This window comes from Ovis canadensis, chromosome 14 (assembly GCF_042477335.2).
Source record: "Ovis canadensis isolate MfBH-ARS-UI-01 breed Bighorn chromosome 14, ARS-UI_OviCan_v2, whole genome shotgun sequence".
Taxonomy (NCBI): domain Eukaryota; kingdom Metazoa; phylum Chordata; class Mammalia; order Artiodactyla; family Bovidae; genus Ovis; species Ovis canadensis.
Genome location: NC_091258.1, coordinates 60,495,613 through 60,512,036, shown reverse-complemented (window position 1 = coordinate 60,512,036; position 16,424 = coordinate 60,495,613). Strand labels below are relative to the sequence as shown.

The following is a 16,424-nucleotide window of genomic DNA, read 5'->3' as shown; positions in this document are numbered from 1 at the left end:
GTCTCATTTGGGAATCAGTGTAATAATGGCCTCATAAAATGAGTTGGGAAGTGTTCCTTATATTTTCTGGAAGAAGTTGTGTAAAATTTGTGTTCATTCTTCAAATGTTTTTGAAAAACTTCCAGTGGAGACACCTGGGCCCAAGGATTTCTTTTGGGGGAGCTTTACAATACAAATTCAATTTTTTAAATGGTTATTTGGGATAACTTTCAATTTAGTTGAGATTTAGTAGCCTGTGGGGTTTTGTCTTTGTTTTGGGGAGTTTTTTGGTTTTTTTTTGTTTTATTTTTTCCCTGCCACGGGGTTTGCAGGATCTGTTTCCTAGCCAGCAATTGAATCTAGGCCATGGCAGTGAAAGCACCAAATGCTAGCCAGTAGACCTCTTCCTTAGTAGTTTGTGTGTTTTGAGAAATTTAGTGCAATTAGTTCTACACTTGAAAATGTTCAACACCACTCCCCTAATAAAATTTTTGAAGTTCATTCTGTGAGGCTGGTAGCATAGCCCAAGTTTCAAAGTCAAACAGGAGCAGATAATAATAGATTTTTGCTGTAAATGATAATAAATACTCTAGGTTAAAATAAAAATAACATCTAACATACAATTAAAAGAATACAAAGGAATACCACTTTCCAGAATATCTTAAGATTAAGCTTTTCTAGATTAATTCCAGAGTTTAGGAATTATCTTTCCAAGAAATGTTTATGATGGAAAATTGACTTGACACAGCCTCAAGTCATTTTCATTATCTTAATGTGTGGTTTTGGATTATGACAAGTTTTTCAAGCTTCTTTGAGGGTGACCCAAATAAAGAAATACATTTTACATGTTATTTGCAGTACAAAAAAATTTTTAATTAATATTTCAAATAATACTGTTTCTTGGAGAAGTTCATTAAAACCAGATTTGACTGAATGCTTAATACTTGGCTTAAGACAAATGCACACAATTAAAAACAATTCTGGTATAAAAAAATCTGAGAAATTTTTTCTTTTTTTGATAGATTTTGTTAAATGATTTCAAAGTTTTTTTCATCATGAAATTTGAGGGGTTTTTCCTTGAGGTAGGAACTCTATTTTCTTTTTAGATATAACTGATATAAGTGCTATTTTAGTTTCAGGTGTATAACATGTTTATTCAATACTTGCATATATTTCAAAATGATCACCAAAATAAGTCTAGTTAACATCTGTCACTAGATGGAGAAATTGTGGGAAAAGGGAACCCTTCTACACTTTTGGTGGGATGTAAATTGGTGCAGCCACTAGAGAGAACAGTATGGTGGTTTGTTAAAAAGAACTAAAAACAGAGTTACCATAAGATCCAGCAATCCCATTCCTGGGCATATATCCCAAGAAAGCTCTAATTCAAAAAATACATGCACCTCAATGTTCATAGCCAAAATGTTTACAATAACCAAGACATGGAAGCAACCTAAATGTTCACTGACAGATGACTACATAAAGAAGAAGTGGTACGTGTATACAAAGGAATACAACTCAGCCATAAAGAGAGATGACAATGCCATTTGCAGCAACATTGATGGACCCCAAAATTATCATAGTAAGTAGGTCAGAAAGAGAAAGACAAATACTATGTGATATCTCTTATATGTGGAATCTAAAATATGATACAAATGATATACAAACCAAACAGACTCAGAGAGAACAGATTTGTGGTTACCAAGGGGCAGAGGGATAGAGGAGGATGGAGTGGGAGTTTGGGATTAGCATATGCAAACTATTATATATAGAGTGGATAAACAAAATGGTCCTTCTGTATAGCAAAGAGAACTATAGTCAATATCCTGTAAAAGGGAATTATCTGGCACTCCAGTGGTTAGGATTCCATGTTTCTGCTGCAGGGGCACAGGTTTGAATCCTGGTCGTGGAACTAATATATGGCAAGCTGCACAGTGCAGTCAAAAAAATAACAATATCCAGTAATAAGCCATAATGGAAAAGAATATGAGAAAATATATGTAGACATATAATTAGGGCTTCCCTGGTGGTTCAGATGGTAAAGAATATGCCTGTGATGCAAGAGACCTGGGTTCGATCCCTGGGTCAGGAGTATCCTCTGGAGAAGGGAATGGCTACTCACTCCAGTATTCTTGTCTGGGAAATCCCATGGATAGAGGATCCTAGCAGGCTATTGCAGAAGGCAATGGCACCCCACTCCAGTACTCTTGCCTGGAAAATCCCATGGACAGAGGAGCCTGGAAGGCTGCAGCCCATGGGGTCGCTGAGGGTTGGACACGACTGAGTGGCTTCACTTTCACTTTTCACTTTCACACGTTGGAGAAGGAAATGGCAACCCACTGGTGTTCTTGCTTGGAGAATCCCAGGGATGGGGGAGCCTGGTGGGCTGCCATCTATGGGGTCACACAGAGTCGGATACGACTGAAGTGATTTAGCAGCAGCAGCAGGCTATATAGTCCATGGGATCACACAGAGTTGGGCATGACTAAGCAAGTAACAAGAAAGAAAGAAGATACATATAACTGAATCACTATTGTACAGCAGAAATCAACACAATATTTTAAATCAAGTATACTTAAAACTTTTTTTTAAAAGCATAAAAATTAATTGCCTAATTATCCAACTTAAAATGTGGGGGGAAAATGGCAATAAACCAAAAGAAAGTACAAACAAGGGAATAAAAAGATAAGAATAAAAATAAACCTATATACTGGAGAAGATTAACAAGGTCTCAAGTAGGTCTTTGTGTTATCATATACCAAAACTTATGTTAATCAAGAAATCAATCCTGAATATTGATTAGAAGGACTGATGCTGAAGCTGAAGCTCCAATACTTTGGCCACCTGATGTAAAGAGCTGACTGATTAGAAAAGACCCTGATGCTAGGAAAGATTGAAGGCAGGAGGAGAAGGGGATGACAGAGGATGAGATGGTTGGATGGCATCACTGACTCAATGGACATGAGTTTCAGCAAACTCCAGGAGATGCTGAAGGACAGGGAAGCCTGGCATATTGCAGTCCATGGGGTCACAAAGAGTTGGACACGACTGAGTGACTGAACAACAACAATCAAGATCATGTACATATTACAGGGAATAATAAAGTAATCAACAGATTGAATAAAGACCCTCCCCCATCAGTTCCATACATATATGTTAATCTAATTTATGACTGTCAATAAGAAGGGAAATGATGGCCTTTTCATGTTCTGGAACAATTGGTGTACACACACATAAATTATACTCTTTTATCTTTCAGAAACAGATTGATTACAAAAGATTTTATAACAACCAAAAATGTGGAAGGCAAAACTATAAACTTTAAGAAGATAATGTAGGAGACTAAATTTAAGAGCTTGGTATAAGATAATGATTTCTTAAAACACACAAAAAAGAACAAATCTTTAAAACTTTTAAAATAAATCTGACATTAGAGAACTTCTGCTTATTGAAATGTTCCCTAGAGAATGAAAAGACAAGCTTTCAATACATATGACTAACACAAGATAAACATCCAGAATATTTTAAATAAAATTTCTATAAGACAATTTAAGGAAAAAATGAGCGCATAACTTTAATATGCATTTCATACTAGACAAATGGCCAGTAAATATTTCCAGATAAAACCTTAGCCTTAATTAGAGAAATGCAAAGTAAAACCAAAATGAGATTTCCTCTCATATCCATCTACCAGATTGACCTAAACTTAAAATTCTGACAATTTCAAATGTTAGTAAGGAATAAAAATTGAAAAATCTCCTTTGAAAAATACTGCATTGTCTAGTAAAGGTGACAATATTTGCATGTTCCAAATACCCTATGTTCAGTGATACAACATTCATAATACACATCCTAGAACAAAGGCTGACAAAAAATAGTCACCCCCCTCCCCAGCTAAATCCTGCCACTGCCTGTTTCTGTAAATAAAGTTTTATTGGAACACAGTTACACTCATTCATTTTTATACATATAATTTTTATTTATTTTTGGGTGTGCTGGGTCTTCACTGCTGTGCAGGCTTTTCTCTAGTTGGGGTGAGCAGGGGCTGCTCTCTAGCTGTGGTGCACAGGCTTCTAATGAAGTTGCTTCTCTTGTGGATCACAGGCTCTAGGGTGCACAGGTTTCATTAACTGCTGCACATGGGCTCAGTAGTTGTCCTTTATTGTGTTCATCTTTGCCTGAAATGTTCCCTTGGTATCTCTAATTTTCTTAAAGAGATCTCTAGTCTTTCCCATTCTATCGTTTTCCTCTATTTCTTTGCACTGATCACTGAGGTAGCCTTACTTATCTCTCCTTGCTATTCTTTGGAACTCTGCATTCAAGTGGGTGTATCTTTCCTTTTCTCCTTCGCTTTTCACTTCTCTTCTTTTCTCAGCTATTTGTAAGGCCTCCTCAGACAACCATTTTGTCTTTTTGCATTTCTTTTTCTTGGGGATGGTCTTGATCCCTGCCTCCTGTACAATGTCACAAACCTCCGTCCTTAGTTCTCAGGCACTCTGTCTATCAGATCTAATCCCTTGAATCTATTTGTCACTTCCACTGTATAATTGTAAGGGATCTGATTTAGGTCATACCTGAATGGTCTAGTGGTTTTCCCTACTTTCTTCAATTTAAGTCTGAATTTGGCAATAAGGAGTTTATGATCTGTGCCACAGTCAGCTCTCAGTCTTGCTTTTGCTGACTGTATAGAACTTCTCCATCTTTGGCTGCAAAGAATATAATCAATCTGATTTCGGTATTGACCATCTGGTGATGTCCATGTGTAGAGTCTTTTCTTGTGTTGTTGGAAGAGGGTGTTTGGTATGACCAGTGCATTCTCTTGGCAAAACGCTATTAGCCTTTGCCCCGCTTCATTCTTTGCCCCAAGGCCAAATTTGGGTTGGAGTCTACCACACAATTGCACTCATCTCACATGCTAGTTAAAGTAATGCTCAAAGTTCTCCAAGCTAGGCTTCAACAGTACGTGAACAGAGAACTTCCAGATGTTCAAGCCGGATTTAGAAAAGGCAGAGGAACCAGAGAGAGATCAAATTGCCAACATCCGCTGGATCATCAAAAAAGCAAGAGTTCCAGAAAAACATCTATTTCTGCTTTATTGACTATGCCAAAGCCTTTGACTGTGTGGATCACAACAAACTGGAAAATTCTGAAACAGATGGGAATACCAGACCACCTGACCTGCCTCTTGAGAAATCTGTATGCAGGTCAGGAAACAACAGTTAGAACTGGACATGGAACAACAGACTATTTCCAAATCAGGAAAGGAGTATGTCAAGGATGTATATTGTCACCCTGCTTATTTAACTTATATGCAGAGTACATCATGCACAATGCTGGGCTGGAGAAGCACAGATGGAATCAAGATTGCTGGGAGAAATATCAATAACCTCAGATATGCAGATGACACCACCCTTATGGCAAAATGTGAAGAACTAAAGAGCCTCTTGATGAAAGTGAAAGAGGAGAGTGAAAAAGTTGGCTTAAAACTCAACACTCAGAAAACTAAGATCACAGCATCTGGTCCCATCACTTCATGGCAAATAGATGGGGAAACAGTGGAAACTGTGACAGACTTTATTGTTTTAGGCTCCAAAATCATTGCAGATGATGACTGCAGCCATGAAATTAAAAGATGCTTGCTTCTTGGAAGAAAAGCTATGACCAAAGTAGACAGCATATTAAAAAGCAGAGACATTATTTTGCCAACAAAAGTCCATTTAGTCAAAGCTATGGTTTTTCCAGTAGTCATGTATAGATGTGAGAGTTGGACTAAAAAGAAAGCTGAGCACCGAAGAATTGATGCTTTTGAACTGTGCTGTTGTAGAAGACTCTTGAGAGTCCCTTGAACTGCAAGAAGATCAAACCAGTCAATCCTAAAGGAAATCAGTCCTGAATATTCATTGGAAGGACTGACGCTGAAGCTGAAACTCTCAATACTTTGTCCATCTGATGCAAAGAACTGACTCATTGGAAAAGACTCTGATGCTGGGCAAGATTGAAGGCCGGAGAAGAAGGGGACGACAGAAGATGAGATGGTTGGATGGCATCCCCAACTCAATGAACATGAGTTTGAGTAAACTCCAGGATTGGCAATGGACAGGGAAGCCTGGTGTGCTGCAGTCCATGGGGTCACAAAGAGTAGGACACGACTGAGCAACTGAATTGAACTGATGTGATATAATAGGATGCATACAGCACTGCCTCTAGTATTCTTGTCAAATATATTTAAGTGTAACCTAATCATGACAGAACAAGGAAATTCAGAATGTTAGGCTTACCATTCTAGCCTCTTCAATTCTTTAAAATGTCATTGTAAAACACAAAACAAGTGAAGGGAATGCTGCTGCTGCTGCTGCTCTAAGTTGCTTCAGTCGTGTTTGACTCTGTGCGACCCCACAGATGGCAGCCCACCAGGCTCCGCCGTCCCTGGGATTCTCCAGGCAAGAGTACTGGAGTGGGTTGCCACTGCCTTCTCTGGAAGGGAATACTGCTCTACATTAAAAAGATAGGCCCTTTTTTCACCATGTGAGAAAACAGCAAGATGGTGGCCATCTGTAAACCAGGAAGGGCTCTCAGAAGGAACAAAATCTGCCTGTATCTTGATCTTGGACTTCCCAGCCTCCAGAACTGTGAGACATAAAAGCCGGTCCACTGCAACGTGAGATTTTGACTTGGAGTATGTATCAGTTTTTAAAATGCACACATAGGGTATCGGGGAACAACTGGAACAATGTAAAAGCAGATTATATATTAGATGATATTATGAATCAATGTTAAATTTCTTATGTATATTCATGGTGTTGAATACTCACAATATTGCACTTATGAAAAATAATTATAAAAATACTTGAGAACCTGAGATCACCGAATAAATGCCTGACTCATATGTACTGAGTCAGGCATATGACTCATATGTACTCATATGTATAAACCTCATCTATTGCCAGCATTGATAAAGAGTCTTAAAGAAAATGACCCAATGCCAGGAAAAAGAATATACTTACCAGTAATGTTCATGGTACGTGACTGAGTGAGTGAACTGAACTGAACTGAATGTTCATGGGACATTCACTACCACAGGGCTCTAGTTGCTGGGCTCAAGCAATAACTAATCCTTGAGGGTCTGGGCCATAACGTAAATCTAAAATTGCCAGCTAATAAACAGGGCACCTGGGGCTTATGAAAAATTATTGCCTGTGCATTCTTTCCCCTTTGCAGTTTTCTCCATGGTTTTTCTGGATTTTATCTTCTTCCACAGAATTTAGGTTCCTTGACTCATTTCTTGCTCCACAGTCTTCAACATCTCCATTTCCTTTTGACTTTTAAGATTAAAATTTACATACACGAGTAATATGTTTTCCTTGTAAGGAAAAAAGAGATATTATCATTAATACCTAAAGTCCTCTTTGACACTCTCCCCCTTTACCATAAGTCCTCGCTTCTTGCCTCAAAGGTTACTACTGACAGAGGGGCATATCCTTCCAAAAATATATACTATTTTTTATATTAAATATATCAATATAGTATGCTGAAAAAAGGTCCTCCTCAGCTCCTGTGACCTTTATTTCTAAAGGTCTTTAGTTCTGGGGGAGGGTCAAAGTACCTCTGTCAATCTGATAAAGGTGCCTCTACTTTCTCTGGAAAAGAAAAATCACATTTATACACATACAAAATGTCATAAGTTTAATATACAATAAGAAACCCAACTACATAGAATCTATTCATCTCAGGTTACTAATTCCTGTTTTTTAAACAGTAATTTCTTTTCTCTTGCAAGCAATCATCACAACTATTCAAAAGCCAAAAGAGACAACAACAGACAATCAAGATGTAGCTTGAGACCTATGCATGTCTGTCCAATTTGAAACCAGAATGTGTCACCTCTTAAAAGACCAAAAAACTACATTTCCTATGTATCCTCTTGACAAAATTTTGGTCCACTCTGACATTCTGACCCACTCTAAGTCAGAGTGATTTAACCATCTCTATTTCACATAGCTATATTGGATCAAGCACACAGGTTCATTCACTCAACAATCTTGGTCACCAAACTTGCTACTCCACAAAATTGGGAAGAAATCAAAGTATTTGGTAAATGGTCCTAAAAATCAGATAAGCTTTATTAGTTCTTGCTCTTCCATCCCCCAAGGAGTGATGAAACGACAGCTCTATCTCTTTTGGGCTGGACGTTCACAAGTTTGTGATTTTTTTTTAAGAACAGGAGGTCATGAAGTAAGTGAAGACAAGCTGAGGCTTATCAACAGACCTACATTAAGTTCTTTTCTCTCTTTGAGTCAAGGTATGCTCATAGAATGGAGAAGGAAATGGCAACCCACTCCAGTATTCTTGCCTGAAAAATACCATGGATGGAGGAGCCTAGTAGGGCTATAGTCCATGGGGTCACAAAGAGTCGGACACAGCTGAACGACTTCACTTTCTTTCTTTCTACAGTTTCTTTTGGAGAAGTAAATGGTGACCCACTCCGGTGTTTTTGCCTAGAGAATCCCATGGACGGAGGGGCCTGGTGGGCTGTGGTCTATGGGGTTGCAAAGAGTTGGACACGACTAAGTAACTAACACACACATGCTCATAGAAAAGGGGAACAGGGTTTGACCTAGAACTCAGGAAATTTGACCAATGCTGGACTCTACTGAAATTTATGTATAATTATTTTATTGTTTTATTAACTGGATGGCCTCTCAACCTTACCCAACAAAGTCCCTTTAATAGTAGAAAAGAATGAATGCCTACTTTGAAGGGCTGTGGTGAAGGAAAAAGCGGTTACCCTAAGGTTGCCTTTGAAAATATGTTTCTTAAAAAAACAACAACAGCTGACTAAGTTGATTTTGCATTCTTCCCCATAATTACATGTATTTGATCCAGTAGAAAAATCAGGCCTAAATTATTTGCCAAATGAACTGATGACCTTTTCCAGACTATCAAACTGGTGTTCAAGGAAGAATTAATTTGACCATCCATCGTTTTTTCACAGTCGCATATGTTCTTTTACTAGTCACACTCCTACAGATGTTCAGATGTAGGCATAATAAAAGTACATTTATATAAGACAAATCATCACCAGTCACACAACCACTCTCAATTATGGACACAAAACAAACGACAAAGGCAGAGTTCCCTTAATCTCTCAGACAATCCCACACAGTTGTAAAATGCTATTACTATGCAGCTTCTCCTACGAATCACCTGACACCCAGCAGCACATAGAATCACACACAGGCAGAAACACAGTCCTATACCCGGTCACTGAGGGACTCCTAGTCCACCCGCAAATGTCTCGCAATGTCTCGCACATATTCACCTGCTCCAAAGGGACACACAGGGTCTCGTGTCAATCTGACGCTCAAGCTGATTCCCTGCACCTGCCCTATCTGCCTGTCCCACTTTCTCCTGATCGGCCATGACCCGCGAGACCACTCAGCAGCGGCCGCAGTCTTTGCCCCAAAGGCTAGAGCCAAGCGCGTCCCACGCCTGCGCAATGAAAGCAGGCGGGCTCTCCCAGAAATCTCCGGGGCGCGGCAGTTGGAGCTAATTGGTTCTAGCAGCAGTGGGGTCCACGAACCCCGCCGGGAGTTAGTGAACTAGGTCTCCTAGCGTCCTGGCCGGCCAGCCACAGCCTGCCCGGAGTTGGACTACATTTCCCAGAGCCACTGCGTCCCGAACGCGGCTCCATTTCCGTTTTTTCGCGTGATTTGGGGACGTCGCGTGGGGAGAGAGCTGCGTCCCTGGTGGAGTTTGGCCTGGCTCCCGCAGGGCGGGCGAACCCGAAACCCGGCAGGGACTCCGGGCACTAGATCCTGGGCCAGGACTGCATGCACCCTCTGTCGAGGTATGTCCGGAACGCCAGGGCGGAAACGCTCCGAGGAAGCGTCGGGGTGTGTGTCTGTGTGTGTGTCAGGCAACCTGGTATTGGTTACCGTATTGGCGAATGGGCGTGTACTACTGTGGTTTTGTGTGTAATCATTTGTGTGAGTGTGAGTTGTTTTTGACTCTGAGGATGTGGTAGTTCTGCTTTGACTGTGTACCTGACCGCGTGCTTCCCTGAGTGGAAATGTGCTTATGTGACAGTATAATTGTGTGTGGACCGTTTGTTCAAGCCTGCGATGTGCGACAGTGTTGTTGTGACAGGCTGTTTGGAAGTGCTTGTGTTACTTTGAGGTTGTGTGTGTGTTACTGGGGTTTGCCTGTTAATTTGAGGTGTTATGATCGTGTTTCTGTAACACGATGTTTGTGATTGCTTGTTTCCTTGAAGTGGTACTTGGTTGTGTTTTTCTGACTATCTGATTGAATGACTGTGAAAAGAGTAAAGTGTTGTGAAAGGTTATTTTGGGCTGTGTGTGTCCCCCGCAGGGTGCTTGTATGTGCTTGAGTGATGTGTATGTTCAGTATAGGATTGGATTTTCAGACCAGATGGTCAGACAGTGTAGTGTTAACTTGGTGATTGTGATTGGCTGTGAGACTGTGGAAATGTGATTGTGTGTGACTCTGTAAGTCATTTGTATGTTTCATAGCCTGTGACCTTACGGAAATTTAGCTGGATACAGAGGTAAAATTGCATATTGGTATTTCTGGATTCATTCTGGGGCTGAGTCTGCCTATGGATCAAGAATCCCATGTGGGTACCTCCCTGGTGATCCAGTAGCTAAGACGCCCTGCTTCGGATCCAGGGGGCCTGGGTTCCATCCCTGGTTCGGGAATTAGATCCCACATGCTGCAACTGAGGATCCTTCATGCTACAACTAAGACCTGGAACACCCAAATAAATAAATATTAAAAAAAAAAAAAGAATCCCTTGTGGTCCTCTGAGGATGACTTCTTTCTCTTTTGATCACAGTGATTCATTTCCCCTCTTTTCACACATTGGCTGTGGTGCTTCATTTTTCATATTTATCCTTAGTTTGCTGTGGGGTTTAAGATGTAACTTCCCTACTGCTTGCTGGTGTCTTCTCACCTTATAACCTTCAGGGTTTTTGAATGCAGAAAAGTGACAGGAAGGAATGTCAGAAATTAGAACTCCTGATTCAAGAATATTAGTTATTTCTAAAGCACAGATTCTTGAGATGAGAATTTTAGAACTGATGGCACCTTCAAGACAGGTCACTGGGAAATGTAATGGAATTCCAGGAGTGGGAATACTTCCAGAGAGTGTGCTAGAAGAGTCAGTCAGAGACTTGGGAAACTGTACACTCCACTGCAGTTTGTCTCCAACAGACAGCTTTGAATTCAGAAACAGATTCTAGCCCAAGATGGCTGTGATCTTGACCCTTCTTTCTAATACAGAAAGTGCAGAACTGTTCTAGTCTCCTTCTGATTTTCTTCTATATTAAATGAGGGGTAGATTAATGGGATGGGGGTTCTAATTTAGAGTATACCCTCAGAAAGGGCCAGTATTTCATGGTTCTTTTTTTTCCCCTCTGAGAGTAGCACCCAGAAGAAGGAAGAATGACTGTCGTACAGTCAGAAGCAAGCTTCAAGGTGTGTATATGTTTCCTCTTTGTTTCATGAAATGATTTTGCTTTTTCGGGATGTAAGAATCTTTTCTTTTTGAAATGTCCCACCTAAACTTTCTCAAATGATGGAGGGGCCAGGCAATTTTCTGTAGACTGGGAGCAAGGAATATATGTGCAGTTAATTGTGATGGATGCTTCCTGCTGCTGCTGCTGCTCAGTCGCTTCAGTCGTGTCCGACTCTGTGCGACACCATAGACGGCAGCCCACCAGGCTCCGCCGTCCCTGGGATTCTCCAGGTAAGAACACTGGAGTGGGTTGCCATTTCCTTCTCCAATGCATGAAAGTGAAAAGTGAAAGTGAAGTCACTGAGTCGTGTCCAACTCTCAGCGACCCCATGGACTGCAGCCTACCAGGCTCCTCCGTCCATGGGATTTTCCAGGCAAGAGTACTGGAATGGGGTGCCATTGCCTTCTCCAGGATGCTTCCTAGTAGTGGTTAGACTGAGGAAGAAGGACCTTGAGATCCATAAATTTAAAAAGGAAGAGCTCTGTTGTGTTATTTCTGACATAGCAGCATTCTGTTTTAACTTTTTTTTGTTATTTTTCAGAGATACACAAAAGTGTAATGAACTATCACATGCCCACCTTAAAAGTTATCACTTGGTAATCTTTTTTTTTTTTTAATAATTATTTATTTGGCTGCGTTGGGTCTTACTTGGGTCATGTGGGATCTTTTGTGGTGGTGCAGGGACTGTCTAATTGGGGAGCATGGCCCTGGAGCCCTCAGGCTCAGTAGTGGTGGTTCACAGGCTTAGTTGCCGTGAGGCACATGAGATCTTAATTCTCCTACCAGGGATTGAACCTACATCCTCTGCGTTGCAAGGTAGATTCGTAACCACTGGACCACCAAGGAAGTCCCCACTTGGTAATCTTATTTCAGTTATTCTGCCTTCAGTTCACAATCCCTCCTAATTTGCCTTTTGATTTCTTGTTTGTTGTATGGGGTTATTTAGCAACACTTTATTTAGTTTTCAAACATTTTAAGGATCTTCCAGGTGTTTTTCTGCCACTGATTTCTAATTTCATTCCATTATGTTCAGAGAATATACTTCATATGACTTGAATCGTTTTAAATTTATGAACATTTATTTTATGACCCAGAACGTGTGGGCTCTCCTATAAATGTTTGGTGTGCACTGAAAAAACTGTATTCTGCCACTGTTGAGCAGAATGTTCTGTGAATACTTGCTAAGACAGATAGATTGGTAGTGTTTAAATCTTCCGTGTGCTGTACTCAGTCGCTTGAGTTGTGTCCAGCTCTGCAACCCTATGGACTGGGGCCTGTCAGGCTCCTCTGTCCATGGGATTCTCTAGGCAAGAATACTGGAGTGGGTTGCCATGCCCTCCTCCAGGGGATCTTCCCAACCCAGGGATTGAACTCACATCTCCTGCATTGCAGGTAGACTCTTTACCCCTGAGCCATCAGGGCTGCTGCTGCTGCTGCTAAGTTGCTTCAGTCGTGTCCGACTCTGTGCGACCCCAAAGACGGCAGCCCACCAGGCTCCGCTGTCCCTGGGATTCTCCAGGCAAGAACACTGGAGTGGGTTGCCATTTCCTTCTCCAATGGATGAAAGTGAAAAGTGAAAGTGAAGTCGCTCAGTCGTGTCCGGCTCTGTGTGACCCCATGGACTGCAGCCCACCAGGCTCCTCCGTCCACGGGAGTCTTCAAGGCAAGAGTACTGGAGTGGGGTGCATTGCCCTCTCCGGAGCCACCAGGGAAGCCCCCTTAAATCTTCTGTACTGTTACTGAGTGAGTTGGATTTACCTCTTTCTCTGTAATTTCTATCAGTTTCTGTTTCATTTATTTGGAAGCTGTATTATTAGTTACATAAATATTTCAGACTCAGATGTTGAATTGACCCCTTTATCATTCTGAAGTGGTTTCCTCTTGTTACATTCTTTGCTCTGAACATTCATCTGATATTTAATATAGCCACTTCAGCTTTTTTTCATTAATGTTAGCATGGTATATCTTTTTCTGTTGTTATTGTTCAGGTGCTAAGTTGTGTCTCAGTCTTTGAGACCCCATGGACTGCAGCATGCTAGGCCTCCCTGTCCTTCACTATCTCCTGGAGTTTGCTCAGATTCATGTCCATTGAATTGGTGACGCTATCTAGCCATCTCGTCCTCTGCCACCCGCTTCTCCTTTTGCCTTCAATCTTTCCCAGCATTAGGGTCTTTTCCAGTGAGTTGGCTCTTCACATCAGGTGGCCAAAGTATTGGAGCTTTAGCGTCAGTCCTTCCAGTGAATATTCATGGTTGATTTCCTTAGGATTGACTAGTTTGATCTCCTTGCAGTCCAAGGGACTCTCAAGAGTCTTCTCCAGAACGCCATCAATTCTTTGGCCCTCAGCTTTCTTTAAGGTCCAGTATTTTTCTATACTTTTAACCTATTTGTGTCCTGATAAAGTACATTTATTGTAGGCAGCAGTTCTTTGGATCCTGTGTTTTTATCCAGTTTAACAATATCCATTTTTTAATTGGAGTGTTTTTACTATTTGTATTTAGTGTGGTTATTGGTATAGTTTGGGTCAAATCTATCATCTTGCCATTTATATTTGTTCTATCTGTTCTTTCTTTTTCCATTTTTTTTTCTGCTTCCTTTTGGATTGAGAGGAAGAGTTTCAAAGTAACAAGGCCAACATTTTTACTAATCTTATAAATACAGAAAACAGCCCAGACTTCATGTAGTTCAATAGGACATAACCCACTAAAGGATCTGTAATCAAATTCTGTGTTTTTAAAGTCACCTATAATAACCTTTCTTATAGGTAAACCATCAACTTGAGAGACACAGGCTCCTTTGTTTCACCTTGCTTTCTAGTTTTAGGGATTGTCTTCCCACCACTTTGATTTAATTTTGTTTTAAAATCACATAAAATATTTACATATTTCTAAAATCAAAACTATAGAACAAGGTGAATTTAGAGAAGTCTAGCATCCATTCCTGTCCCTTTCACCTTGTTTCTTCCCTCTGTAGATAACTCCCTGTACTTACCTTTATTCTTCTACTTTTCTTTCAAGTGATATATATGTGTAAGTGTATGTGTTTGTATGTATCTGAAGTAGTGAATAACATTTGGTTGTTTTCCTTTATATGATGTTAGCAGCCATTGATAATCTTTCCTTTAGAATCCATTATTTCATCAGAAGTTACAGAATATTACTTAATTCTATAATTTCTTCTGCATTTATTAGCTGGGATACTTGTGCAAAGGGAACCATCCTCTCATCAGTGTCTTAGTTACCCTGAAATATAGCTTATCCGAAAAAAGTAGAATAGGGAATTCCCTGGTGGTCCGGTGTTAGCATTTGGTGATCTCACTGCCCAGGCCCAGGGTTAGTCCCTGGTGGGAGAACTAAAATATGGCAAAAAAAAAAAAAAGTAGGATGAAAGCTTGCTTTTACATCTCATTATTTTTCAGTATCTTTCAGAATTTATCCTATGTTTTTCTTTTAAATTACCATTAAGAACTTGTCGAGGAGATGGGTACCCTCACTCATCCGCGCTCCTCGCAGGAATCGGGCACGGCACTGTCGAGGCGCTACACGAGACGAGTGCCCCGGGGTAGAGACCGTGTGCGTGGACCTAGCTGACTGGGAGGCCACGGAGCAGGCGCTGGGAGGTGTTGGCCCTGTGGACCTGCTGGTGAACAGTGCAGCTGTGGTGTTTCTACAGCCCTTTCTGGAGGTCACCAAGGAGGCATATGACATGTCTTTCAATGTGAACCTTCGGGCGGTCATCCAGGTGTCCCAGGCTCCACTAAGGGTGCCTTGGACATACTGACCAAAGTGATGGCTGTGGAGCTCGGGCCACACAAGGTGAGCCCCAGTGGGACGCCTCCCCTCACCCAATCCATGTGCTCAGAGAGCCTCAGTCCCCCGAGCTGCCCCCCTGCCTGCGCCAGTGCAGATCCGTGTGAATGCAGTCAACCCCACGGTGGCGATGACACCCATGGGCCAGGCCACCTGGAGTGACCTTCAGAAGGCCAAGGCCATGCTGGACCACATCCCCCTTGGCAGGTTTGCCGAGATGGAGAACGTGGTGGACACCATCCTCTTCCTGCTCAGTGACCGCAGCAGCATGACCACAGGCTCCACTGTGCCAGTGGATGGGGGCTTCCTGGCTACCTAAGCGCCCCCTCCATCCCCACACACCCCTGTTCCATGCTGAACCCATCTTTACCCCCATCCCCCTTCCCCATCTCTTCAGTAAACATGATTCTTCCGTCCAGCCTGCACACTCACACCTAGGCTGCAGTCATGTGGCTGGAAGATGCAAAGCTCAGAGCTGGGCATGGGGACGAGTCCCAGGTAGCGACACCCTTTCAGCTCTCATCCTGGGTCAGTGGCAGCCTGGCTCTTCTGCCAGAGTTTTTCGGGCCTAAGTCCCTGGCAGACATGTAGGACCTTCCAGAAGGCCAGCTTCTAAGGAGGGTAGTGAATTTGACCGAGGATGGCTTTCGGCCCTGTCCAGAGGCCTCTAGGGTGGAAGCGGTGGTGTTTTTAACGTGAATGTTCATTGGTGTTTCTTAAGTCAGCGCAGAAAACAAAAGTGAGCTGAGCAGGCTGCATGCTGGAACTTCACCGCTTTGTTCACTATTGAATGACTTCTTTGCTGAATCAGGTGGTGGTTTTCAGTTACGGAGAGAATATTCCCTCAGCGTTGTGAGTCCTTCACCATGTACTGGGCACAGTCCAGCGCAAGATCCAGCTGTAGAATTTGCCAACTTCCATGGTGACATATTCCCTCCTGTTTGATGTCCTTGAGGTGGAGCTGGCACAGAGATGCCTGTCCTCCACTTTTCCATGCTGTCCTCCACTTTTCCATGCTGTCCTCCACTTTTCCATGCTGTCCTCACCACACAGACACAAAAGGCTTACACCCCAAAGCACAGCTAACAGTATATGTACAAAA

The 16,424-nt window shown here is 41.8% G+C and overlaps 1 protein-coding gene, 1 long non-coding RNA gene and 1 pseudogene across 2 annotated transcripts in view; 2 read left to right on the top strand and 1 right to left on the bottom strand.

Annotated features, from left to right (window-relative positions):
* Positions 1-1,112: 1,112 nt before the first annotated feature.
* On the bottom strand, positions 1,113-9,625 carry LOC138418823 (uncharacterized). The gene is made up of 3 exons (XR_011248733.1): positions 9,299-9,625; positions 6,984-7,339; positions 1,113-2,464 (listed from the first exon to the last, which is right to left on the bottom strand). It is a non-coding gene; the product is annotated as an uncharacterized lncRNA (long non-coding RNA).
* LOC138418727 (zinc finger protein 420-like) overlaps positions 9,538-16,424 on the top strand; it is a 27,630-nt gene continuing 20,743 nt past the window's right edge. The window contains 2 exon segments of the mRNA XM_069550413.1: positions 9,538-9,826; positions 11,422-11,472. The gene's annotated coding sequence lies outside the window, so the exon portion shown is untranslated.
* On the top strand, positions 9,829-16,129 carry LOC138419527 (L-xylulose reductase-like; annotated as a pseudogene).